General features: G+C 43.6%; 1 long non-coding RNA gene across 2 annotated transcripts in view; it reads left to right on the top strand.

The window, feature by feature from the left end:
* The first annotated feature begins 3,592 nt into the window (after nucleotides 1-3,592).
* LOC112543912 (uncharacterized) overlaps nucleotides 3,593-25,627 on the top strand; it is a 53,431-nt gene continuing 31,396 nt past the window's right edge. Inside the window, exons 1-2 of one of the 2 annotated variants that reach the window (XR_012902000.2) lie at nucleotides 3,593-3,705; nucleotides 5,438-5,564. This is a non-coding gene — a long non-coding RNA (uncharacterized LOC112543912). The remainder of the gene's footprint in view (nucleotides 3,706-5,437; nucleotides 5,565-25,627) is intronic. The other variant, XR_003087210.3, reaches the window with a different exon arrangement.

Genomic DNA, 25,627 nt, shown 5'->3' with positions numbered 1-25,627 from the left:
CACATCCACTGACTTTTCCATATCTACAGAGCCAGTTACCTCATCATAGAAGCTAATCAGATTGGTCAGGCACGACTTGCCCTTCATGAATCCATGTTGACTATTCCTGATCACTTTCCCCTCTTCTAAGTGCTTCAAAATGGATTCCTTGAGGATCCTCTCCATGATTTTTCTGGGAACTGAGATAAGGCAGATTGGTTTGTAGTTCCTTGGATCGTCCTTCTTCCCTTTTTTAAAGATGGGCACTACATTTGCCTTTTTCCAGTCATCCGGGATCTCTCCCGATATCCATGAGTTTTCAAAGATAATGGCCAAAGGCTCCACAATGACACTTGCCAACTCCCTCCGAACCCTCAGATGCATGGGGATAGCAAGTGATGGAGAGGAGGAGAATAGAGAGAGCAGGGCTTCAAGGAAGGGGTGGGGCTTTGGGGGAAGGATAGATCTTGGCTTATTCTGACATTTAAAAAGTGATCTTGGGTGTAAAAAGGTTGGAGACCACTGTCATAGGAGAACATCTGCTCTGTAAAAAGTGCCCTAGTAATAAGCACAGTAGCCACTAGATGGTGCTGTAAGATTCCTATTGCACAGGTGAAAGTTGCACATTTTAACTTTGAAATTTTCCCTTCTGCTTTCTACTCTCAAAACTAGAGAGGACAGAAAAATATCACTCCAATTAGTACACCTTAGTACACTCTTCTCCATGCAAAACTCACCAAATCAAGATAGGATGCTCCGTCTTATCCCCCTCTAGACCCACTACATTTAGGAACACCTTTTGTGAACATTTTTTTTTAAATGTCTTAGTATGTAAAGCACATTTTTATTACAAATACATTTGTATTATAGCCTTTCTGTAGTAACAGTACTTTCTGTTTTAGGCAAGAAACTGGTCACTTATATTCAAGGTACATTTGAGTGGCAATACAGTATGTGATATTTCTGTAGCTCCTTACATATGAATATCTTAAAGCACATGTTCATTAACTGAGTCTCAAATCCCCCACCTCCCATAAAGTAATATTATCTTTTAGACCGTAAAATCTCCAGGAAAGGGTCTAGTTTAACTTGGACTGCACTAGGTACATCATCATTTCATGCCCATTCTCCAGATGAGAAGACCAAGAGACATACCTAAAATGGCATAGGAAGTCTGTGAAAAAGCTGACTGGAGACCCCCGGTCTCCAGATTCCTGCTGCGATTTAAAAAAAAAAAAAAACCTTAAAAAACAACCAGGGTCTTGTAGCACCTTAGAGATTAACCAAAAAATTCTGTCAAACTCCACCTCGCTTTTACGCAGATCCCTGTTTTTATAAAACACCAACAGTTGAGTGAAGTAAAGTGCTACCAGCTGTAGGACTGCCATGTGATTAGGACAAATGAGAGAATTTGAACACAGAGTGAAATATCAGACAAAGAACAAATGAAGATTTGACTTCATCCTCTTTATCAATAATCATTAGTGGTTCCAGCCAATCTTTCTCCTATATTTCCTGGGACTGAAAGAAATAGGAATTCACCTCTTCTGAGGTCCAGTCATAACAGCTACAGTTGAGTGTTCTTTCAGAACATAAAATTCTATTCCATGGGGGAAAAGAAGTTATCTTCTGCCTGATCACGGACATATCACAAAGGACTAGAAATACTAGTGTCACTGAAGTGTGGCATTGTGCAGGGCTGGGAAACAGGGAACCAGCCAGCAGACTCTGGCAGAGCTGCAGGAGGGGCAGCAGAATGGAGGCAGCCTTAGAATAAAGACGCACAGTGACCACCTGTTCAGCTGGGCTCCAGGAGAGTCAGGGAACACAGGTTTCTCCTCTGCCCCGAACCTCCCACTGGCCAGTGTGGCTGTGTGCCCAGACCAGTAGGGATGCTGTCCCAGCCCCTCCCCTTCCCACCATAGTGAATCTGTCTCCTTAGTTTCTAGCACGACACTGTCGCCTCACCTTCCCAGTAGGCAGGGTAAAGAGCAAGATGTCCAGAGACCACAAGTCAACAGAAGGGCTGCAGGGTCCTCCGCTCAGCACTGCTGGGCCTGTCGATCCCAAGAGAGAGCAGAGTCAGGGTTTGTGCAGTGCCCCAACCCCATTGCCCAACAATCGCCTGTGCCAGCTTACCCATGCACTGCAGGGCCCACAGATGGTGTTCATTCAGAAAGGGACATGTTCTCATCAGGCAGCTTGTGAGGCCCTCCTGTGGCCAGCCACTGTAAGAGCCACCCAGGTCCCACCACAGGCTGAATCAGGTCTTGGGCAGCACTCGCCAAATTAGTGGGGGAAAAGCAGCTGCCCACTTCCTCCCCCCAGGGCCGGATTAAGGCATGGGCTAGCCGGGCAGCCACTCAGGGTGCCAAACTATGAGGGGCTCCTGATGGCAGCTGTAAGGGGTGTGCAGTGCCCCTTATAGCTGCCACCAGGTGCCGCGCTCCCGGCTCCCGGGCTGCAGCAGCTCCCAGAGGCCACCCTGTAGCGGATGTCCGGGGCAGGGGCACCGTTAACCCCTGCAGCGCCGGCCAGCAGTGCCCTCCCCCCCGTGGCCACGGGGCCCTGCATGGCCAGGCTCGGCCCGCCCCGGGCGGCCCTGGGCTGCGCTCCAGAGGCACTAGCTGGGCTGGGCCAGGCACGTGCGTCCTGCTGCCGCCAGCTCCGCACGCCCTCCCCTACGTGCTGGGCGGGGCCGCGCATGTGCCCTCCCCAAACCCGGGGCGCAATTGAACTGTCTGCCCAGGCCGCCAGAATGGCTTGGTCCGGCCCTGCCTCCCCCTCACTGCAGAGTAGTAGAGCCCAACTCCCACCCCACCAGATGCGCCTGGTGGGGAAATGCTCTCCCCACCCACAGAGAGGAATTTGCTCCTGCCAGTCAGCACTGACTCAGACCTGGCAGCAGGGCAGAAGAGAAGCTGCCCATTGCCCCAGAGCATGTCACTGACTCGGCGCAAGGGCAGGTCAGACTGCCTCTCCCAGGAATTTGTACCTTCACGCCTCAGTGCACAATGCCCAGGTTATGGAGATAACGTGGAGGAGGAGAAAGGAGAAGCATCCCCAGAGCCCCACCAAGCATGGTAGTGGGGCCATAGGCCTGACATTTTGTATTTCCAAATTTAGTGCTTTTAATTACGTACCTTCTGCATGTCCAGTCTGCACAATCTGGTGGCATGCAATGGAAAACATGCTCTATTTTCTTTTATAAGAAATGTTAGAAGAATTTTTTTCCAAATGTCATTTGCTACATTTGGGTTCAAGGAGTTTGGCTAGAATGGGTGAGCAGAGAGAAGAGGGAGGCAGTTGAGAGAGGATGGAGCAAGGGGGCAGGGCTTGGGTGGAGCAAAGGTGGAGAATGGGTAGAGTCACAGGTTCTGGAGCTTGCCTCCTCAAGGAGCAACTTTATCTACTACATGGGTCCCAATATGGAGAGGGGGACTTGAGGAGGAGGGAAGGATGCTGTTCAAGCCTTGACTACCATGGAAACAGTATCCAAGAGACAGGGAATGCCAGAACTTCGTTGTCAAAGCAACAGTATCCAATGACACAAAGCTGTTGGAGCTTGTGTATTTGGGGAATACCAGCTAGGTTACAAGAGATGCTGGATCTTGCTTACCATGGCAACACAATAATAGAACATAAGACCATGCTGGTCAGACCAAAGGTATCCTGTCTTCTAGCAGTGGTCAATGCCAAGTGTTTCTGAGGAAATGACCAGTCCAGGTAATCAAGTTATCCCTCCCCTGATGCCCATTTCCAATTTCTGAGAAACAGAGGCTAGGGAAATCATACCTGCCCATCCTGGTTAACATGGATAGATGTACTCTCCAAAAATTTAGGGTGATTTTTAATCCTATTAGTCTCTCGACCTTCACAGCAATCTCTGGCAAGATAAGAAAGGCTCCCAACAAGGTCCCCAGTTCCTAATAAATTGTAACCCCCTCCTCTCTACATCCATGATTTAAGACCCTGCAGTTCTGCCTGTCTAACTGACCTGTGCATGGAATTGGAAGCATTTCAGAGAATGCTACCGTGAAGGTCTCAGATTTCAGTGTCTTACCTAGGCCTCCAGGACCTCTCTTACCTCTCCCTATGTCATTAGTATGTACCTGTACCACAGCCATTGGATCCTCCCCCTCTACACATAAGTCTGGCTACTAGTATTGGGATATCCTCAACCTTCACAATGGGATTTTTCTAACCCTGCCTCGTTTTCTCCCCCACCCAGGGAGAGCATACACTCCTCTGAATTTTCCCATCTTTCTGCGAGTGGTCAACTGCAGTGTTGCCAGTTTAGTCATCGGTTGGAATTCTGAACTGAGATGGAAACATTAATACACGATTTAAAAGCACATACAGTATAAAATACAAATGCCTGAAAATGCATACGTTTGAAATGTATGACAAAAGACTAGCTTCCTCACACAGCTGTTGCTTTTTATGGCAATGTCGGCACATTCATTTCAGTCATGTTAACCAACCTAATAATTTCAAATTATGATTTATAGGAAAGGTCTGAGTGACTGCTAGCGATAAGCCATAGGTGGCAGGAAGGCTACAGGACCTTCTCTGCTGAGGTGTCCAGCAGACAGACCTGTTTCCCCCAAGGAGATCAGTTTTGGCAGCTAACTTGTTTCTGTGCGGTAACTCCAAGTCACACTTCCCCTTCTCACGAAGGCTTGTGGAAGCCCCTCAGCTACCAGCATGGAGGTTGACATGGTTCTCCAGAGCCCAACAGGGTTAATGAGGAAGAACAGCTTCTGAATGTGGCTTCAAATACAGGCTGATCTCCAGTTAGTAATTTGAACTGATGAATCAGGCCCATATGCAGCGGGGTACAAAGGGTGTGAGCGCACCCCTCCATGGATTCCCAAGTAAGCATCCTCCAGCCAGACGGTGGAAGACAGGAGTGGCGTGAGTGTGCTGCCTGAGCCTCCCTCCCCCATACTTCAACTGGCTGGAGGAAGGCTGGGGCTGATTTCCCTCAGGAAGGGGGAAAATCAGCCCAGCCTTCCCCGAGCCTGCTGAAGCATGGGGGAGAGAGTCTTGGGAAGCGCACTGTTCCTACCTTCCCCCGGCTGTCTGGAGCACGCTTACTTGGGGGACCTTGGATGGGGCACTTGCACCCTCGCAGTCCACATTTACAAAAAAAGCACACACCTCGCACAGAAATTCCTGCATACAGGCCTGGAAAGACACATCAGCTGCATCTGTGACAACCCACACCATAGACACATTCAATGCTTGTAAACTGAACCCCAAACAAATGGCTTCTTGTGACTTAACAGCTTCCCTCAGGCTGCACCGTGTCCCTCGAGCCGCAATATCCTGAAATGGAGGGAGGCTTCAGTCACTTGATTGTATCATCCAGGCAACACTGTCCTGCAAGGGAAGGTAGCCACGATGGTGTCAGAGAGAGGGCTTTGAATTTTTTAACCAATGGATATTTTTCCAGGAATTACTAGGAGGAGGTGGGATCCACCTAACAAACAGAGGGAAGATCATCTTTGCAGGCAGGCTTGCTAACCTAGAGAAGAGGCCTTTAAACTAGGTTATCTGAGGGTGGTGACCTAAACACTGAGGTAAGTAAGGAATTGGAATACTGGGAGGAAACATAAGGAGAAGGGGACAATAGGGGAAGGCTCCTGATTCATACTGAGAAAGTAGGGCAATTAACTAGTTATCTTGGGTGCCTGTATATGAACAGAAGAATAAGAATTGGAAGTCTGGCCACAGTTAAGGAACTATGATGTGATTGGAACAACAGAGACTTGATAGGGTAACTCACATGACTGGAGCATTGTCATGGATGGGTATAAGGAAGGACAGGCATGGGAGAAAAGGTGGAAGAGTTGCACTGTATGTAAGAGAGCAATAGGATTGTTCAGTGCTCCAATATGAAACTGGAGAAAAACCTGTTGAGAGGCCTTGGATTAAGATCTGAGTGCGAGCAACAAGAGTGATGTGGTGGTGTGCATCAGGATGATGAGGTAGACAAGTCTTTCTTCAGACAACTAACAGAAGCTTACAGATCACAGGCCCTAGTTCTCATGGGGGACTTCAATCACCCTGGCATCTGCTGGAAGAACAACACAGCTGTGCATAGACAAATGTAGGTTTGTGAAGAGCATTGAGGACAGCTTCCTTGTGCAAATACTGACAGGCGTCATGCTCCTCTTGACTTGCTTCTCACAAGCAGGGAAGAATTGGTAGGGAAAATAGAAAGTGGATGGCAGTCTGGGCAGAAGAGACCATGAGATGGTCGAATTTAGAATCTTGACAAAAGGAAGAAAGGATGCAGCAAAATTCAGACCCTGGATTTCATAAAGGCAGATTTTGATTCCCTCAGCGAACTGATGGGCAGGACCCTGAGAGGCCAATAGGAGGGAGAAAGGAGTCAAGGAGAGATGGCTATATTTTAAAAGAGATGGCTATATTTTAAAAAAGCCTTATTGAGGGCACAGTAACAAACCATTCAAATGTGAAGAAAGAATAGCAAATATGGCAAGGGACCAGCTTGGCTTAACAGAGAAATTTTGGTGAGCTTAATCACAAAAAAGAAGCGTACAAGAAGTGGAAATTTTGAGAGATGACTAGGGAGGGTCATAAAAACATTGCTTTGGCACATCTTAATATGAAATGGGCAAGTTCTCTGTCTGGCACAGAACCATTTGTCATCCTAGGTCCCGTTGCAGACACTATCCTTTTGTTCCGTGTTTGTGCAGCACTTAGCACAGTGGGGTCCTTGTCCAGGACTATTGCTCCTAGGTACCGCAGTGATACAAATAAATTAGTAGTAATATCATCTTCTCAGTACTTCATGCATGCTTGGTGTTGCCAAACCCAGCCAGTTGTAGAATATTGTGCATCACCAAGTTCAGCTGCATTTACATCTCCTCCTCTGCCCACATGGAAATCAATGCTCACACATTTGATTCAGGACAGCTGGCAACATATTGGTAGAATAGTCTCATCTGAGACAAACAGGCAATAGCATCACTGGGTCACAGAGGCAGTAAATGATTATGTTGGTTGCAGAAAAAAATATCATGAAGCCAAACACATTGGTGGATATAGTACTGTTTGTACGGGTAAATGGCTTCAGGCCATCCTGACTCTCGTGAAGAGGAGTGAAGAACAGAAAAGTTCTTACCAATGATTTATAAGTCTCTCACAATGCTGCCATCTGGGCAGCTCTCCTCTCCCTATAGCTTCTCAGAAGTGGATCAGCATTTTGACTCTGCACAATGTAGCCAGGCTCATGCTGAGCCCTTTTGCCACTAGTTAAGTTATTCTCATGCTGTCAAACTTGCATAACATGATTACCAATGTATTCCAGAGACAAACAAACAACTATGTGCATTAGACCAAGGAAAAACAGCTCTATGATAATGATTCCACTTAATATTTGACTCTTGGTTCATGAGCCTTTTAGGGTAGGTGGAACTGTAGGAGGTGGGACTTGGCATCACCTGGCCTAGAGAGACTCTCTCCATGAGTAAGAGAGCAAAAGAGTAGTTCAGCATCCACCCTGCTTCTCTTGCTTCCTTAAGACTGCCAGTAAGGATAACTTCTGTTACTTGGTTAAAAGTCTCAGAGGGATAGCTGTGTTAGTCTGCAACTGAAAACACTTAAAAAAACAACAAATGGTCCTGCAGCACCTTAGAGGCTAACAAAAAATGTGGATGGTATCATGAGCTTTCATGGACACAACCTGCTTCTTCAGGATTGGGTCCATGAAAGCTCGTGATGCTTTCTACATTTTTTGTTAGTCTCTCAGGGCACGTCTACACAGTAGGGCTAAAGCTGAAATAAGCTATGCAACTTGAGCTATGTCAATTGTGTAGCTGAAGTTGAAATAGCTTCTTTTGGCACTGTCTCCACAGCAGGAAGACTGAGAAAGAGCACTCTTCCTCTGACTTCCCTTAGTCCTCATGAAATGAGGGTTACAGGAGTCAGAGTATAAGAAGTCCTCCAGCTCAACATTATTTTGACATGTCAAAATAAACTGCTTGTAGTGCAGACAGGGACTATGTTATTTCTGAATAACTTCAATTATTCTGACATAACACTGCGGCGTAGATGTACCCTAAGGTGCTGCAGGACCAGTCATTGTTTTTTTAAATTTTGTCTGTTACATGGATTCAGCTCATTCCATATAATCCAAGTAGCTGTTAGATAATAACTTCAGTCCTATTACCAGAACCTGAGTTTGTTCCCTGGAGACAGAAGGATCTGTATGCCATCATGATGGCCCTGAATTATTCCATACCTAACTTTCCATCTGTACTTTCAGGACAGTACTAAAGGGTGGATCTCAAACTATTGTTAACATGAGCAGGGATCTGGCTATCTATGATGAGTGGGAAGCCATTGGTATACTACTTCCTAGACATCCAAAATTGTGGAAGAGACTAAGCAGCAGAATGAGGAATTTCTAAAGCAGTCATACTCAGAACTCAGAGGCTCAGGAATTAAATTAGTAATCAACATTATCCAAAAGAGCCACAGTAGTGTGAAGTCACTGTTTCATTATTACAGTCCTATTCTTATTTAAACAGTATAACAGGGGAAATAATTTAAACTTTTTATATAATTCTCACACAGCAAAATGACTAACCAAATATTATTTTACCAGATACACTAGTTAACATAGTAAATGCATCCTGATTGATTAATAACTTAGATCAATTAATAATTAAATCAGTATTTTAATATCACATGCTGCAAAGAGCTACAGGAGACATATTAAAGAAGCCACTTGCGGCTCATAAGGTTAAATCGGAGTATCACCATTCTACAAGGTACAAGGATTTAGGTTTCCAGGGGTCTTAATCTGATTCATTTCATGAGCACTAGATTTGGTTAAAATATAAATCAGAAGAAAAGTTAGTTTTTGATTGGAAGGACTTTAAACCCTATAAATAAACAGTCAGTGCAAGTAATGCCGGGGGGGACGACCACGCTGCTGTATGAAAGAGGAAATTGAACAAGTGTTTGGCGACACAGAGGCCATGCACTGCCAGCCAGAGAGGAACAATGACTAACACTTGATGCTCTGTGTATTTGAGATCAGCATTTGTCTCTGCTTTATTCTAGCATTTATTTTTGTCCACCTTATAATTGGTTTACTGAGCAGGCATCAGAGAACCAGCCATGCCTAATATCTATCAGTCAAATTTAGGAGAAACACAATCTGGAGTCTAGTCTTAGCTCTGCGTGAGCTTGGCCAAATCAGTTTGCCTCCACTTCATGGGGCAGGTCTAGGCTTGCAGTAGTAGATAGATACTCAGCTAGCATGGGTATTAATAGCAATATAAACTATGAGGCACTGCTTGGGTGAGTGGAGTAGGCAGACATTCCAGAATATACTGCATGTGGTTTTCTACAAGACCAAGTAGTTCCTTTCGTGTCTCCACTGTGGAAAAAATCCTGCAGCCTCCCCCATGTCAGAGCCTTTCCCCACTGCAGTGAAAGACTAGCAGCCAGGAAAGGCAACAGAGAAATGCTCTGGCAACTTCTCGACATCTTTAACTACCATGTACAGCAACACATTACAGCGTGGACTCAGCCTGCTTCTCTCTGTCACATGCAGCTACACAAGCAGAGACATAACTTCTTCATAAGTGATGAGCTTTCGTGGGCCAGACCCACTTCCTCAGATCAAATAGTGGAAGAAAATTGTCACAACCATGTATACCAAAGGATACAATTAACAAAAAATGAACACATATGAAAAGGACAAATCAAATTTCAGAACAGAAGGGGATGGGGGGAGGTAAATGTCTGTGAGCTAATGATATTAGAGGTGATAATTGGGGAAGCTATCTTTGTAATGGGTAAGATAATTAGTGTCTTTATTCAAACTTAGGTGTAAAGTGTCGAATTTAAGCATGAATGACAGTTCAGAGGATTCTCTTTCAAGTGTAGTCTAAAAGGCCTTTGAAGCAGGATGCAGGTAATCAAGTCATTGAGACAATGTCCTTTCTGGTTGAAATGGCAAGAAACTGTTTTTTCTTTGTGATCCTATCTGATATCTGTTTTGTGGGCATTGATCCTTTGGCGAAGTGTCTGAGACGTTTGTCCAATGTACATAGCAGACGGACACTTTCGGCACATGATAGCATAAATTATATTTCTGGATGCGCAGGAATATGTGTTCTTGATCTTATAACTCACTTGGTTAGGTCCAATAATGGTATCAGCAGAGTGAATATGTGAACAAAGCTGGCAACGGGGTTTGTTGCAAGGGAAGGTACCAGGGTTGATATTAGTGTGGTATGTCCTGTGGTTGTTGGTAAGAACATAAGAACAGCCGTACTGGGTCAGACCAAAGGTCCTTCTAGCCCAGTATCCTGTCTGCTGACAGTGGCCAGCACCAGGTGCCCCAGAGAGGGTGGACCGAAGACAATGATTAAGCGATTTGTCTCCAGCCTCTCTCCATCTCTCTCCAGCCTCTGACGAACAGAGGCCAAGGACACCATTTTATCCCCTGGCTAATAGCCTTTTATGGACCTAACCTTCATGAAATTATCTAGCTTCTCTTTAAACTCTATTATAGTCCTAGCCTTCACAGCCTCCTCTGGCAAGGAGTTCCACAGGTTGACTACACGCTGTGTGAAGAAGAACTTTCTTTTATTAGTTTTAAAACTGCTACCCATTAATTTCATTTGGTAAGAATCATCTTGAGGTTAGAACTTAAACATTTGAACTATCTCACCCATTACCAAGATAGTTTCTCCAGTTATCACCTCTAATACCATTAACTCACATACATCCCACTCTCCCTACCTCTAATATCATCAATTCACAGACACTTATCTTCCTTCCTTCTCCCCTCCCTCCGCATCCTCCTCCTGTTCTGCAATGTGATTTGTCCTTGTCATATTTGTTCATTTTTTTTAATTGTATCCTTTGGTATATATGGTTATGACTACTTTCTTCCACTATTTGATCTGAGGAAGTGGGTCTGGCCCACGAAAGCTCATCATCTATTAAACCATCTTGTTAGTCTTTAAAGTGCTACATTGTCCTGCATTTTGCTTGAGGTTAGGTGATTGTCTATAGGGCTGTGTCTAGACTACATGCCTCTGTCGGCAGAGGCATGTAGATTAGACAGATCAGCAAAGGCAAATGAAGCCGCGATTTAAATGATTGCGGCTTCATTTACATTTACATGGCTGCCGCACTGAGCCGACAAACAGCTGATCAGCTGTTTGTCGGCTCGCCGCTAGTCTGGACGTTCCCCCTGTCGACATCAAAGCCCTTTGTCGGCAGCCCCGTTATTCCTCGTGGAATGAGGTTTACCGGGACTGCCGACAAAGGGCTTTGATGTCGACAGGGGGAACGTCCAGACTAGCGGCGAGCTGACAAACAGCTGATCAGCTGTTTGTCAGCTCAGCGCGGCAGCCATGTAAATGTAAATGAAGCCGCGATCATTTAAATCGCGGCTTCATTTACCTTTGCTGAACAAACAAATCTACATGCCTCTGCCGACAGAGGCATGTAGTGTAGACGTACCCTAAGAGACTATGGGACTGTCTCACAGAGCCTCTTGGAGTTTAGTATCCTGTTCCAGTATAGACTGTAGTTTATTGATAATGTGTTGGACAGGTTTAAGTTGGGGGTTGTAGGTGATGACAAGTGGTGTTCTATTGTTGGTTTTCTTGGGTCTGTCTTGAAGTAGATGGTTTCTAGGTATTCGTCTGGCTCTTTCAATTTGCTTTTTTATTTCTCTGGGTGGGTAGTTGAGGTTTATTTGTCCTTTTCATATGTGTTCATTTTTTTAATTGTATCCTTTGGTATATATGGTTGTGACAATTTTCTTTCACTATTTGATCTGAGGAAGTGGATCTGGCCCACGAAATCTCGTCATCTATTAAACCATCTTGTTAGTCTTTAAAGTGCTACATAGTCCTGTTTTTTGTTTCAGCTACACCAGACTAACATGGCTACATCTCTACCACTATACCTTCTTCATCTGTGAGTAGCAATAAACCACCCCTCAAATACCATCTGGTCCTGGTGACTTATTACCGTTTAATTTATTAGTTTTTTCCCAAAACGTCCTGTACTGATACCTCTGTCTGGAACAGTTCTTTTTAGGTCACAGATCTGAAGAAGGACCCTGGTGTGGGAAATCTCCCTTACATCCTCTGCTGAGCACCAGATCCACCTGTCCTGCCCCCACCTCCACTGCTGCCTTTGAAAGAGAGAAAAGGCAACAGCACAGAGGGTAAGGGAGGCAGGTGGGAGCCGATACATGTGGGGAGCCGGCTTTTAAGCCAACTCCGCACGTGCCAGCTCCACAGACTGACTGCTCCCCCTTGCTGCCTTCTACAGAGGCAGCAGGGGCAGGCAGGAGCCAGTGCTGGGTGGAAGCCAGCTTAAAAGGCTCCTGCACTGGCTCCATGCTGCTGCCTCTTTCAGCTCCACACAGACAGGAGCTGCTGAAGCATAGAGAGGCTCTCCAGGATAGGGGCTGCTGCCACCCTGGCTCCCCTCGTGGACCTGCTCCTGCCTGATAGAGAGGCAGCAGTGCTGGGTGGCAGGGGACTCCTTGGGAGTGGGGCCAGGGTCGCATTGGCTGCTGCCCCACCTTCGGGGTAGGGATATAAGCGACTAGTCGCTTCCCTCCCTTGCTGCATGTAACAGAGAAAGGCAGCAAGTGGGGAGCAGGAGCCTGTGCTAGGAGGAGCTGGCTTAGAAGCTAGTTCCCTCAAGCACTGTCTGTATGAGGTGGGGCAGGAGCATGGCAGGGAACTGGCAGTGCTTCTGCCTTTGAAATGTAGCAAGAGCAGAGCTCTTGCTATATTTCAAAAACAGAAGTGCCACAGGGAAGCGGGGAACGCAAGCAGTCCCCCGCTAACCCCATGCTCCCTGCTTTTGAAATGTGGGGCTCTTGTACTTTTTAAAAGCAGGAAGCCAGCAGAGGACTTGTTTGAGGAAGCGCCTTTATCAACGAATCAGGTAGTCAATGGAAATTCCATCGACTATTCGATTAGTTGATTAATCTAAATTTTACTTCTCTACATCGGGGACTATCAACTAGTCATGTAACCACTAACATTTGATGCAGTTACACAATTATTCAATTACATGCTCTTTAACATCCTTGCTTCCAAGTCTCAAATGAGTAGGTGGTTAGCAAATGGCAACGAGAAACACATGCACTGCAATGTTGTTCTGAGAAAGTCTGTTCCCACTGCTCACAAGATTGTTACTTTGATTAAACAGAGTCAGATCAGCATCATGTCACTACCTCAGCAAGCCAGGGATTTTGTTCCTTAAACTCACCCATATAACTCTGCATATGATTGGAGGAGCCGTCCTAGAACAAATGAACACTCTATAGCAAAACTCCACTGAGATCCTGATTCCAAGAGTAACATATCAGCAAGAAATGGCCTCTGCCCATTAGCTTCTATAATTGCATATGCACTTTCCATCATACACAGTCCAATGGGAAATGTGTACAGAAAAGCTGAACAGCTATTCCCATGAGTCTATTTACATGAGATTCCAAGACAAGTCTAATAAACTGCGGATAGATCACAGAATAGCTTCTCACTGTGGCATTCTCCCCCTTCAATCCCTTAATATCACTTAGGTATCATTTTAAGATTAATTAAAAAAAACCCAGAGTGCAGTTCCGCCACTAGATTTCAGAGGGGTAGCCATGTTAGTCTGTAACATTTAAAAAACAAATAGTCCTGCAGCACCTTAGAGCAGGGCTACTCAACAGGTGGCCTGTTTGTTTGTGGCTCATGGTGCAGTTTGAGTTTTACACACGGATGGGAGCCAAAACAAAAAAAGAAGTCAATATAATGGTCTTCTGTTGAGATGCGTTTTAGTAGTTAAATTCCTGAACTGTCATTGCTCATTAAAAGTGCTGTGGAAATCAGTAAATATTGCAGAACTGACTTAAATGGGGACTGTGTGTTGTGTAGTCTTGCCTTAATCTTTGTATACATGCCCGTCAGTGTGAAAGAAGCTATTTACATATATTTGCATATATATTTGCATGTAGATGCAACCACACTTAAGTTGTGGCCCTCGTCATGTGCTGTGAGTATCATTGTGGCCCCCGGAGCTTCCAAAGTTGAGTAGCCCTGGCTTAGAGACTAACAAAAAATGTAGATGGGATCAACCACTAGATGTCACTGACGTCTGAGATTTTTGCCAGCCACAAGCAGCAGCACACTAATAGGAAAGAGAATTATTTAAGACATGGGTCTTAACTCATGGCCCACAGGCAATCTCCAGCCCAGAGCATATTCACAGTCTGGCATGGGAGACCTGCAGGAGGGCATGCCCGGCCCTAGCCTCCAAACCCTGCCCCTTCCTGCCACTGACCCATCATTTCTGCCCCCTCCCCCCCTCAGGGATGCTGCCTCAGGGAGTACTGGAGCAGGGCCTGGTGTGGGGCAGCAGCAGCAGTCAGGCCCCACCACATGCCGCACTTGGTGCGCACACTTGTTTTGCTTGCCTGTGGCTCCCACCCCTACAGGGAGTTCAGGGAGGCCTGATCACAGCTGCCGCCCCACTGCGGCTCTGCAATTTAACTCCCCTGAGCAACTAATGAACTAGTTGATGGAAGTTCAGTCGATTAGCTGATTAACATCCCGTGTCTCTCAGGGGGTGGATTGTAATGGGGGAGAGGGTGGGAAGGCACAGGGCTTGGGGAACAGAGAGAGGCATACGCCTCCTGGGTCTCAGGCTGGATTATGAATATGCTCCAGCCTGTAAATGGCCCACAGGCTGAGTTTGAGACCCCTGATTTAAGACAAGGTGGGTGAGGCAGTATCTCGTTGGGGTAGGGGATAAGTTTGAGTGTCACAGAGAAGAAGAGCTCCGTGACGCTCAAATTTGTCCCCTCCACCAACTAATAGACATCCCACCAATAAAAGTGATTACATCACCCACCTTGTGTTTCTCAAGGTCCTGGGGCCAAGATGGCTACAGCACTGCAGACAAGTTCGTTTCTAGAAGAGTTGTTCTAGCCAGCACCTCTGCCCTTTGATGTAACCAAAAGGAGCTTTAAAATTCTTAGTGCAGTTCCTCTTTAGCTCAAACAATGGAAAGATTTCCTGAGCCCAACAGATGTATCTGGTCCTCAGAGGGGATCACCACAGAAGTCTCTGTGAAAGTCCTGTCCCAAACTTTTTGAAATTAGCTCATAAAAAGCACTGAGTGCTAGTGATTCTTAATAATGAAATGCAGCATGCATCTCAATCTCTCTAGTTCTGTTGGTAAGAAGCAGCCATGATCTTGCTTTGCCATATTCATGTTGCTGTTTCCTTTGAGGTTCCCCTCAGTGCAGCATGTTTCTTTCCATACAGTTCATTTTCTAGTAATTTGTCCCAGCTGGTGATAACTGTCTCAAGGGACACTTTGCCACACACTTTAAACAGGTGAATTCCTTCAGCATCAGTTTCCTCTAATGAATGCTCTTCCCTACTCCATTTCCCTTGGGAGGCAATTCCACACTCCAGGGCAGTTCACTGTCAAGAAGTTTTCCTGAGTTTACACTTGCTTGCTTTTAATTTAAACTCATTAGGCCCAATTACCAGACTGAGAGTCATCACCAAGGTGTGGGGAGTCATGGGACCCTGCTCCCCCACCTGCAGCCAGATGTGCCTCTCCACTAGCAGCTAAAACAGAAAATGTATTGGTTCAGAGGGATACAGCGGAGAACAGACGTGTTAGCACAGCAACTTGAAGCAGTCAGTACAATCCATCTTGGGGAGAGGGAGGCCTAGAGGTAGGACTCTGGGTCTCCTTCCCTGTATCCTGAGCCCATAGAGAAAAACTCACACTCAGCAACCAGTCCCAGTCCCCACGACAGCTGCACCTCCTCCCTCCCAGTCTCAAGTTAGAGATCCTCTGCCATTTTGTACATGATGGGAGTGGGGCAGCCTCCCTTGGTGGGAGACACGCCCAGAATTCCTATCCCCAGCTAGCAGTGCCCAGGAAACTTAGGCACACACATGGGATTACCACTGGATGGCAGAAATCACATACAACATAACAGAGTGAATACAATCCCCACTTCATTACATGTTTACATCATGCTTTTCCTCAAAAATCTCAAAAACCACCATCAACTCACTCTCACCTCATTAACACCGAAATGGAACTGTAATGGTAGCAAAATATATAAGCTTACGCCACATTAAGTGTTACATCTCCCTCCTTTGTTCACAAATATATAGGGGCACATCTACACTTCACTGTTATTTCAAGATAACGAGCGCTATTTCAAAATAATAATGCGAGCATCTACACAGCCATTCTGTTATTTTGAAATAATTTTGAAATAATGGACGGCTAATTCCGAAATCTGTAAACCTCATTTTACAAGGAATAATGCCTATTCCGAAATAGCTGTTTTGAAATAAGGTGTGTGTAGATGCTCCACTGCTATTGTGAAATAAAATGTCCCTGGTGAGGGGCTAAGTTATTCCACCCCAGTGTGTCCTGTGGCTCTAAATTGAGGTAGCCTGTCTACATTAGGGGAAGCCTGCCTCCGACTAATTTTGAGGCTTCCCTGTAATGTGGATGGTCTATTTCGAAATAAGCTATTTCAGAAAAACTATTCCACAATAGCTTATTTTGAAATAAGCGTGCAGTGTAGACGTACCCTAGGTTGTATCAACTATCAGTTACTACAAGGCCTTTCATAACAATCTAGCAATATTGAGCTCCATTAATCTTGCCTCATAAATAACCCTGCAGTCTGGTTTGGTGGGAGCGATAGAGCGCTGCGGCTCTTAGGAAAGCTACTGCTAAGGGGAAACTCCTGTGTGTTCTCTGTGGCAAATGTATGTACCTTTGTTTATTCGTTTTGTGTTTGCAAGCTTGGTCTAAATAAGTAGCCTGTGTAATAGCCTCTCTGAAAGGGCTTTATTGTGCTGGCTTATCACTCCCCTATCACTCTGCCTAGAATGGGTGTTTTTGTCCTTCTCTAGCTATGGGACTAGACCCCAGAGATCACCCAACATCTGCATTGAGCCTAAGTGATCCTCCATACAGAACCAGTGCCTTTGCAGCAGCTTAGACCTTCTCCTCAGCAGCATGGTTCTAATGTCAGAGGCTTTTGGTTGCAGCTGCTTGAAGAATGAACTTAAAGGGAGAGTAACTGTGTGTATAAGAGCTGTGAAAAGTAACACCAGCCTAGGCTATATTACCTGATCTCTGCAAGGCTGCAAGGACAACACCGTAGCTGAAGTGTGATGATCTAACCTAAGCATCTGCTTTTATACTTCTTTTGCATGGACTCTTGGAACTCCTTTTCAGGTGGCAGGTCAGGATCAGGAGAAAAAGGAGAAGGGGGAACACACTTCAATAATCCATAAAGCCCTTTTCTGCACAAGAGGACATGATATTTGCATTTGTCCAGTCTCCAAGCACCTCCTCAATTCCCCATGATTTCTAGGAGAAATATGTAGCAGCTACTTCCCCTAGTTCTTTGGAATCTATTGTTGCATGCATTTCTACTCATCACAATCTTGGCTCCTTCTGTACTGTAAGGTGGGTGTGATGGGAACTGGCTAATTTCCAGTCCTAAGGAGTGATTGCTGGAAGACACAAGTTGTCCTGGGGAGGCAAGAAGGACATCGTTGGTAGGAAGCAGGGCAAAGTTTGAATTCTTCACAAGAGTGGTTCTGTACTTTGTCTCCCTCCTCCTCTAGCCTCTGCAGTTACAGGACTCTGCTGCCCTTGTGCAACTTTGTCCTGAGAGTTGGGATTGGTGGAGAAATTGTGTCAAATGTGGGAAATGGGCTGTGCAAGAGAGAATAAAAAACGAATGCTCTCAAACACTGATTTTCTCATTATACTATTGTCTACTGAGCTAGGAAGTGCTTTATGAACTCTGGTACTGGGAATCCTCACTGCTGTTACAGCAAATGATGCTGCTTAATAGCAAGAAACCGATCACAAGCTGTTCAGAAATGCCATGTCCAGCTCTCTTATAATGCATTTTTCTTCCTGTTTCTTTCATCCATTAAGTGATTGCAAGCCCTTAGTCTCAGCATGGTAATTGGCACTAGAAGTAGTGCATAAATCCCAGGGCCCCTTCTAAAGGAAGATCTGAGTGAATATGTTTCAATTAGAATAACAAAGTAGGATCTAGATCTTTCCCAGGATTAACTTTGGCTAAATCGTTTCATCTTTGTTTTGTTTTTCTTATTGTAAAGTGGGAAGAATGTGAACTAATGATTTGTCTTCGCACAGTTATACTAGTTTAATCTGATTTTGTTAAAATTGTGCAAGTGGTTGTGTGAACAGTCTAAATTTAAACCAAATTTATTTTTAAATCAATCTTGTGGCACGTTAGGGTATGTCTACACACCAGCGTAATTTCAGAATCACTGATATTATTTTGAAACAACAAAGTGCTTGTCTACACAACAAGCCATTATTGTGAAATAATGTCAAGCTGGAGGACTTTGTACTCCAACTCCTGTAACTCTCATTTCACGAGGAGTAAGGGAAGTTGAAGGAAGAGTGTTCTTCCTTCAACTTCCTGCTGTATAGCCAGCGCCAAATTAAGCGATTTTGGCTTCAGCTATGCAATTGACGTAGTTGAAGTTGTGTATCTTAATGCGACTTTTTCTCTGCTGTATAGATGTGCCCTTAGAGACTAACAAAAATATGTATATAATATCATGAGATTTTTGTGGCCAACACCCGCTTCTTCTGTGTTAGTCTCTAAGGTGCCACAAGACTACTCATTCCTTTTAAAGTTACAGACCAACACAGCTACCCCTCTGAGACTTTCAGACTTATTTTGGTTTATTTTAAATTTATTGGGCTGAGTTTAAATCTCAGCCAAAATACTTAATTCAAACAGAAATAAGAGTATCCACACAATGAGTTGCCCTATTTTAAATAAGGCCTTGTTTACACTTTTTGTACTGCTTTAAGTATGTTGGCTTGAAACTGATATAGGGAAGTAGTATAACCTATATTGGTGCAGTTATACCAGTATAAAAGGTGCTTTTACCATTATAGCTTATTCCTGTAAATGTAAGGGAGTAAGCTATATTGGTCTAAGGGTGCGTTTACACTGCACCATTTTTCCAGAATAACGGCCTTTATTCCAGGAAAACATTACTAGCGTCCACATAGCAATTGCGTTATTTTGAAAGAAAATCGCAATAACGGAGGGCTTTTTCCAATGTTGGTAAACCTCATTCCACAAGGAATAACACCTCTTCTGAAAAAGCTCTTTCGGAAGAGGGTGTGTGTGGATGCTCTACTGCTGCTATGTCAAAATAGCTCCTCACCACGACCATTCTGAAGTTATTCTTCCCCAGTGCCTCCTGGGGCTCTAAATCGAGATAGCATGTCCACATTAAGGGAGCCTGCCTCAGACTAATTTTGAGACTTCCTCGGAAGGTATCTTCTGGAATAGCTTTTTCCAAAATATGCTTGCAGTGTAGATGTACCCTAAGAAAGCTTTATACCAATATAACTGCCCACAGTAGGAACTGTACCAAAATAGGTAAATCAAAAACTGTGTTTAGACCAGGCCTAAAATCACTACAAGTCTGTGCATAGACAAGGCCTTACCTACATTATGCCTTGTCTACACTTAAAAAAAAAAGGTCTGCTGTCATAGTTACTGTTAAAACTGTCCTAGAGTAGACAATTATTCTGGCATAAAAACATTTCTGCTAGCATACTTCACACCATTTCCCTAAAAGAGTGATTCTCAACATTAATACGCATACCCCTGGGGGTACATATACAAAGGTCTTCTGGGAACACGTCAACTAATCTAGTGATTTGCTTACTTTTACAACAGGCTACATAAAAAGCACTAGCAAAGTCAGTCCAAACTAAAATTTCATACAATGATTTGTTTATATTGAGCTATTTATTATACACTGAAATGTAAGTATAATATTCATAGATAATTTGGAATATAATCATGATATGGTAAAAATGGGAATGTAAGAAATTCATCAGCATCAGCAATTCTTCAGCGTGCTGTGACCAACTTCTGTATTGTATGTCTGATTTTGTAAGCAAGTATGTTTTTAAAGTGAATCAAGGAGTATGCAAGACAAATCAGATTCCTGAAAAGGTTAAAGTAGTCTGGAAAGGTTGAGAGCCTTTGCCTTAAAAGATCAAGCTATACCAGCAAAAATCACTTCTATGCCAGTATAAATGCACCTTCACTGGTCTTTGAATCATGATCAGTGGAACTGAAATCAGGGCACCCAGGGAGAATTGATGGGGCAGCAGGAAAACAGGGAACATAGGGAGTTAGAGAGGAAGCAATGCAATCCCACAGAGCAGTACATAGGGTTTAAAAGTTCACTTGTTCAATTTAATTGGCATTCAGCTTCACACTTTGCAAATGTAACAAGGCTTACATCAACATAGCTCTCGGGGTAGAAAATTTACCCCATAATCAATATAGTTACGCTGTTATCAATTTTAAATGTGATTGAGGCCATACAGAAGCATTGTGAGGATTACATACTTCATGTCTGTAAAGCACATTGTTCGTGCACAACACCCATATAAATGTTAAGAATTTATTGTTTTTATCAGCAGCCAGATTATGCTGAACTGATCCAAGGGTGTGTAATGGCAGAGCATGGGAGTGTGCATGGCCCCTCAATGTCTAGCACAGGAGTTGTGTACAATTACATTATCCAGACTATGGCAGGGGCTGCTCCTTTCACATGTTACATGACATACAGCTCTCAGCAAACGAAGCAAGGAGCAGTGATCAGGGTCTGCACAGCTGATCAGACATACTGAGAGAGAGTTTGTGCACTGCAGCCACTCACCTCAGGTAAGTGCCTCATAGGGGCTCACTTTTGTCAGCTCTCAGCTTTGCAGTCTCTTCCCCCCCTCCCCCCAGGTAAAATTTCAGTGACTCAGCTCCCTGGCCAAGTCGCGCACAGTCCATGTATGATCTACAGACTCCTTCCAGGATGCCACATTCAGGAAGGGGTCTGTGTATGCCAATTCCCAGTGCCTGTTCTGGAATGGAGCAGTGCCCCTGGGCTTCACTCCTGGAGACTAATCAGTTGATTAGGGCCTATCCTAATAGCTGATGCCTTTCTCTGCAGCTCTGAGCCTCCATGGGCTGTCTTTTATCAGGGCACTCAGCTACTTCACCTGTAGCAGGAGGGGGGAACCAGGCCCACTCTCTCTACCAGGTCCCAATGCTGAGACCCTGTAAATAGCAGCAACTTTCTGCTTTCCTTCTTCAAATTTGTTCTTGATGCTGTTCCCTGGACCTCCTCCCTGAAGTCCCAGCACACTCAGCTGCCCCTTTACCTTGGGCTGAAGTCTTGAGTCCCAGCAGCCAGCCAGGAGCTCCTTCCTTGCTCTCCCTGTCCCTGCCAGCACCTGCTGTCTTCTCCAGCAGACAGGAGTACCTCCCACACTCCTCTAAGCAGTAGTCACCAAGCAACTGAATCTACTCCGTCCAGCAGCAATTTTTATATAGGAGCCTGGAGGACTTGATTGGCTGCTCCCTGCAACCCCTCTCTAAGTGGCTGCTTCTCATGCATCCTCTCTAGGAAGGCTGGAAGACTCATCTATTTGCTTTTTTCCTGGGGCTGAGTAGGACTGTGAGGCCTCCACTGGGACGTTTTGGGCCTAATACACTCCATTGCAGTTTAGCAAACCCCACAAAGTAGAGCATCATAGAAGGCAGGCTGTACCTGTGCACTAGAGGTTCTTCTGAGGCAGAATTTCTCCAAGAGTTTACTCTGTGAATCAATTCCTCTCATTGGGCTGTGCTGACAAGGCACATCTTAGGCCTATGTTATTATTTCTGCTTCTGACACTATTTGGAAGACATCTTGGTTCCATGTGAACTAGCAAGTACTGATGAGCAGATAAGAGTGAATGGATCTGAATGAAAATAGATTTCTGACACACAAATCAGGCTCACACCAGAATGGAATTCATAAATTGCACTGAACGCGTACTGCATTTAATGACCAGAGTAAGAGCATAAAATATGCCATTTGGGAATAATAACCACATGTGGTAGGCATGAAGGCACAGAGCCCAGATTTTTTTAATGTAGTTTTATATTTTGAAAAAGGATTAAAAAACACTTGAAAATGCAAGATAAATGCAACAGTTGTTTCTACAAGTTTCAATCTTGTATTGCCTGGCCATTTTGACATATAAATTATTGCTTACTAGCTCTCATAAATACACAATACAATATGTACAAGCATGAAATATGAAAAAGAAAACATTGGAAACAGTGGAAATTTTTGGTAAATCAGACTAGTTCATACATACCGGTTCTCGTAATGGTGGATAACTACTAGCTGTAGTCCCTGAGAAGACAGGTAAATACCTTGATTTGGGGTTTTCCACTATTTTATTGTTAATACAGGCTGACAGCATTATGGCACTCCAGTTAAAGAGAATATAACAGGCAAGTGTTCTGACCTCAGTTCACAGACTTCATCCCAGTATTTCTTAACAGTGTAATAAGAATACAATAAATAAACTATGCAAATAAATATTATTACTGTGCTAAAAAGTTTAGTATTTACAGAATTATTTGTCTTTTTCCCCAGCATAACTATTTTAACTTGGTTTTGGCATCATGTAATGCTTTTTTGCCCTTGCCATCTAAGTACAACTTGTTAACTATCTAGAATTGGGCTGAAATCTGAAGCACTCACCATAGAATATCTAGATGTACATTGCCAAAATCTGCTCTTCCCTGGTGGTTTTATCTAATAATGGCTGTGGGCTACACACACACACTCACTCTCTCTCTCTCTCTCTCTCTAATCTGGTGTGTGACTGTGATTGGCTAAGATATAAGATTTTCAGTAAGTATCCTAAAATGGCATAACAGTGCTATTATTTGAGGGGATAGGGATTAACGTTCACAGAATTGCCAGATCTAAAAACTGGGGAATGGGTGCAGACATACAAAATGGGAAAAAGCTTAGGAAGGAGTACTGTGGAAAGGGATCTGGGTGTGATAGTGTACCACTAGCTAAATATGAGTCAACAGTGTAACACAGATGCAAAAAAGAAATCATCATTCTGTGATGTATTAGCAGGAATGTTGTAAGCAAGACACAAGAAGTATTTCTTCCTTTCTACTCTGCATTGATTAGGTCTCAGCTTAGTACCGTGTCAAGTTCTGAGCACCACAGTTTAGGAAAGATGTGTACAAATTGGGTAATCCCAGAGAACACCAAAAATTATTAAAAGTCTAGAAAACCTGGTCTATAAGGGAAAACTAAAATAATTTTGTTTGTTGTGTCTAGAGAAGAGAAGACAGAGGGGGACATGGTAACTGTTTTCAAGTACATAAAAGTTTGTTGTTAGGAGATGGGAGAAATATTTTTCTTAGCCTCCAATGATAGGACAAGAAGCAATGGACAAATTGCAGCAAGAGAGGTTTAGGTTGGACATTAGGAAAAAGTTGCTGTCAGGGTGGTTAAGCACTGGAATAAATTGCCTAGGGAAGTTGTGGAATCTCCATCATTGAAGATTTTTTAAGAGCAGATAAACACCTGTCAGGAATGGTCTAGATAATACTTAGTTCTGCTATGAATGCAGGGACTGGACTAGCTGACCTCTCAAGATCCCTTCCAGTCATACAATTCTATGCTACTCCCCCCCCCCCCCCAGTCCCCTCCATTTCTAGAAAAAGTTTCTAGTAAATAAAGGCCTATGGGGCTCCGTTTCATAGTGTTCTTTTTTTTAATCCTCACAACCATCTTTCCTTTGATGCTTGCCAGTCTCCAGGAAGGTTCCACTTCAAAATGGGCACTCTCCAGGACTTTATTTGCCAGAAACTTTTGCTGAAGATTCAGGGTTGTTGCCTTCCTATTAATACTGTGGGTACAAGATGAATATTCTCTGCACAGTGTGGATACATTAAATACACTTTGCCTTTCAGAACTCAAGATGTATTAAGATAATAAAGACTACTATGTAAACCGCTGAAGTTTGTAGCACGTCATATAAAATTACATAGCATGACAATGTTTAGAATTTGGCATTTAGTTGACAGATTTTTTAGTTTGACTGCAAACCTGAGCACAGAGAGAAGGATCATTCCTGCCTTTCCATCACCCACAAAGATATTTTACTAGCAGAGAGGTATAAACTACTTCTACCAAAGCTACAGTAGAGCAAAAGACAGGTTCTAAAATCTTTACTCATACTGAGTTGTATTTTACTGTGTACTTGCCCTGCTCATTTCAAGTATAGCATTGCTCACTGAATTAGGATACTGAATCAAGTCTACAGTGAAGTTCATTATAGTAATGCCACAATTAAAAGCTCTCAACAAGGGGGAAAAAAAAAATCAAGAACCAGTGATTGGCTTAGTTAATGAATCCAAGGAGGGGACTCAAAAATTTCAGTGAAAGTCAGAATTACAACAACAACAACAACAACAACAACAACACATTATTTGTGATTTATGTTTTTATACTGTAAAAATTAGTTCACTACAGCTAGTGTCCTGACTTGAACAGTTTTGGTCTGTTTGCACAAAACAGATATTTACAATACGTGCACGCAATCTACAGCAGAACATAGGAATTTTTTACTCCATGGCCAGCAAGAGTTTATTTTTCTTCTTTTTACTGAGTAAAAAGATTTCTTTTTAAAAAAGAAAATTCATATTGTATTTGATAATACCAAAGTACAAGCAAATACATTTCTGAAACATTTGTTTCCTTTACATTACTGTACAATGTTTCACAGATGGGGAAAACTGAATACATTTGTTGGATTCCCCCTCCCTCCCAACTTCTGAAACTACTTGTTAAAACTTCTTTTTTCCATCCCTTTAAATCACAGATCACAATATGATGAAGAACATGCTATTTCAGTCACTCTGGTGGACCCAAATGGCAACAAAGGAGCATTTTCATGGAAGTCTTTCTTGTGTGTTAAACACATATACAGGCAGGCGCCTTCACTGTCATTGCAAAGAAGCTTTTTTTATAAGGCCCATTATAATAAATTTTATTTACCATGAAGCACATTACATCAGATATAGCATATACTAGATTATTTCAGGGTTTTCCTTAACCCTGAAAAACAACATTATGATGAAGGGGTTCTGCAGACATGTATACATCATGAACGTGACTTTAGAAACATACTCCTTAATGCCAATGAGTATCAACTTGATTTGTACAAATGAAAATTGGGGAGGGGTGGTAGAAGAGAAGTATTAGAAGGAAATAATGTAGAAAGCTTATTCAGGTTTCATACATGTGGGTAATGAGAACCTGTAATACATGAATTATGCTAAAAAAATTTCTCAATACTAAAAGCATATGCTCAGCAAGTTAGTTTTCACTTTCTACAACAGGATATTTGCTGATCTTTTTTAAAGTAGTAGGATGACCTTTCAGTAGGTGAGCAGGAGACTATAGTCCAAGAAGTAAAGCACTGAACTCCCTTTTTTATAACCAATAGCATATGAACTGCAGAAGTTAGTGACAAAGCTAGGCTAACTGGAGGGGGAGTACATAATAGAGGTTTTTAACCTGTACATTTTAGGTAGGCAAAAAACAACTCTCACTGAATTGCAGTCTATCCTTTCAGTCTCGCAAAAGAAGAAATGTGTATTTGTTTCCATAATCTGAGTCAGGATTAGACTGAT

This window comes from Pelodiscus sinensis, chromosome 2 (genome assembly GCF_052426305.1).
Source record: "Pelodiscus sinensis isolate ZL-2025 chromosome 2, ASM5242630v1, whole genome shotgun sequence".
In the NCBI taxonomy this organism is placed as follows: domain Eukaryota; kingdom Metazoa; phylum Chordata; order Testudines; family Trionychidae; genus Pelodiscus; species Pelodiscus sinensis.
This window is presented reverse-complemented; position numbering and strand designations above follow the sequence as displayed.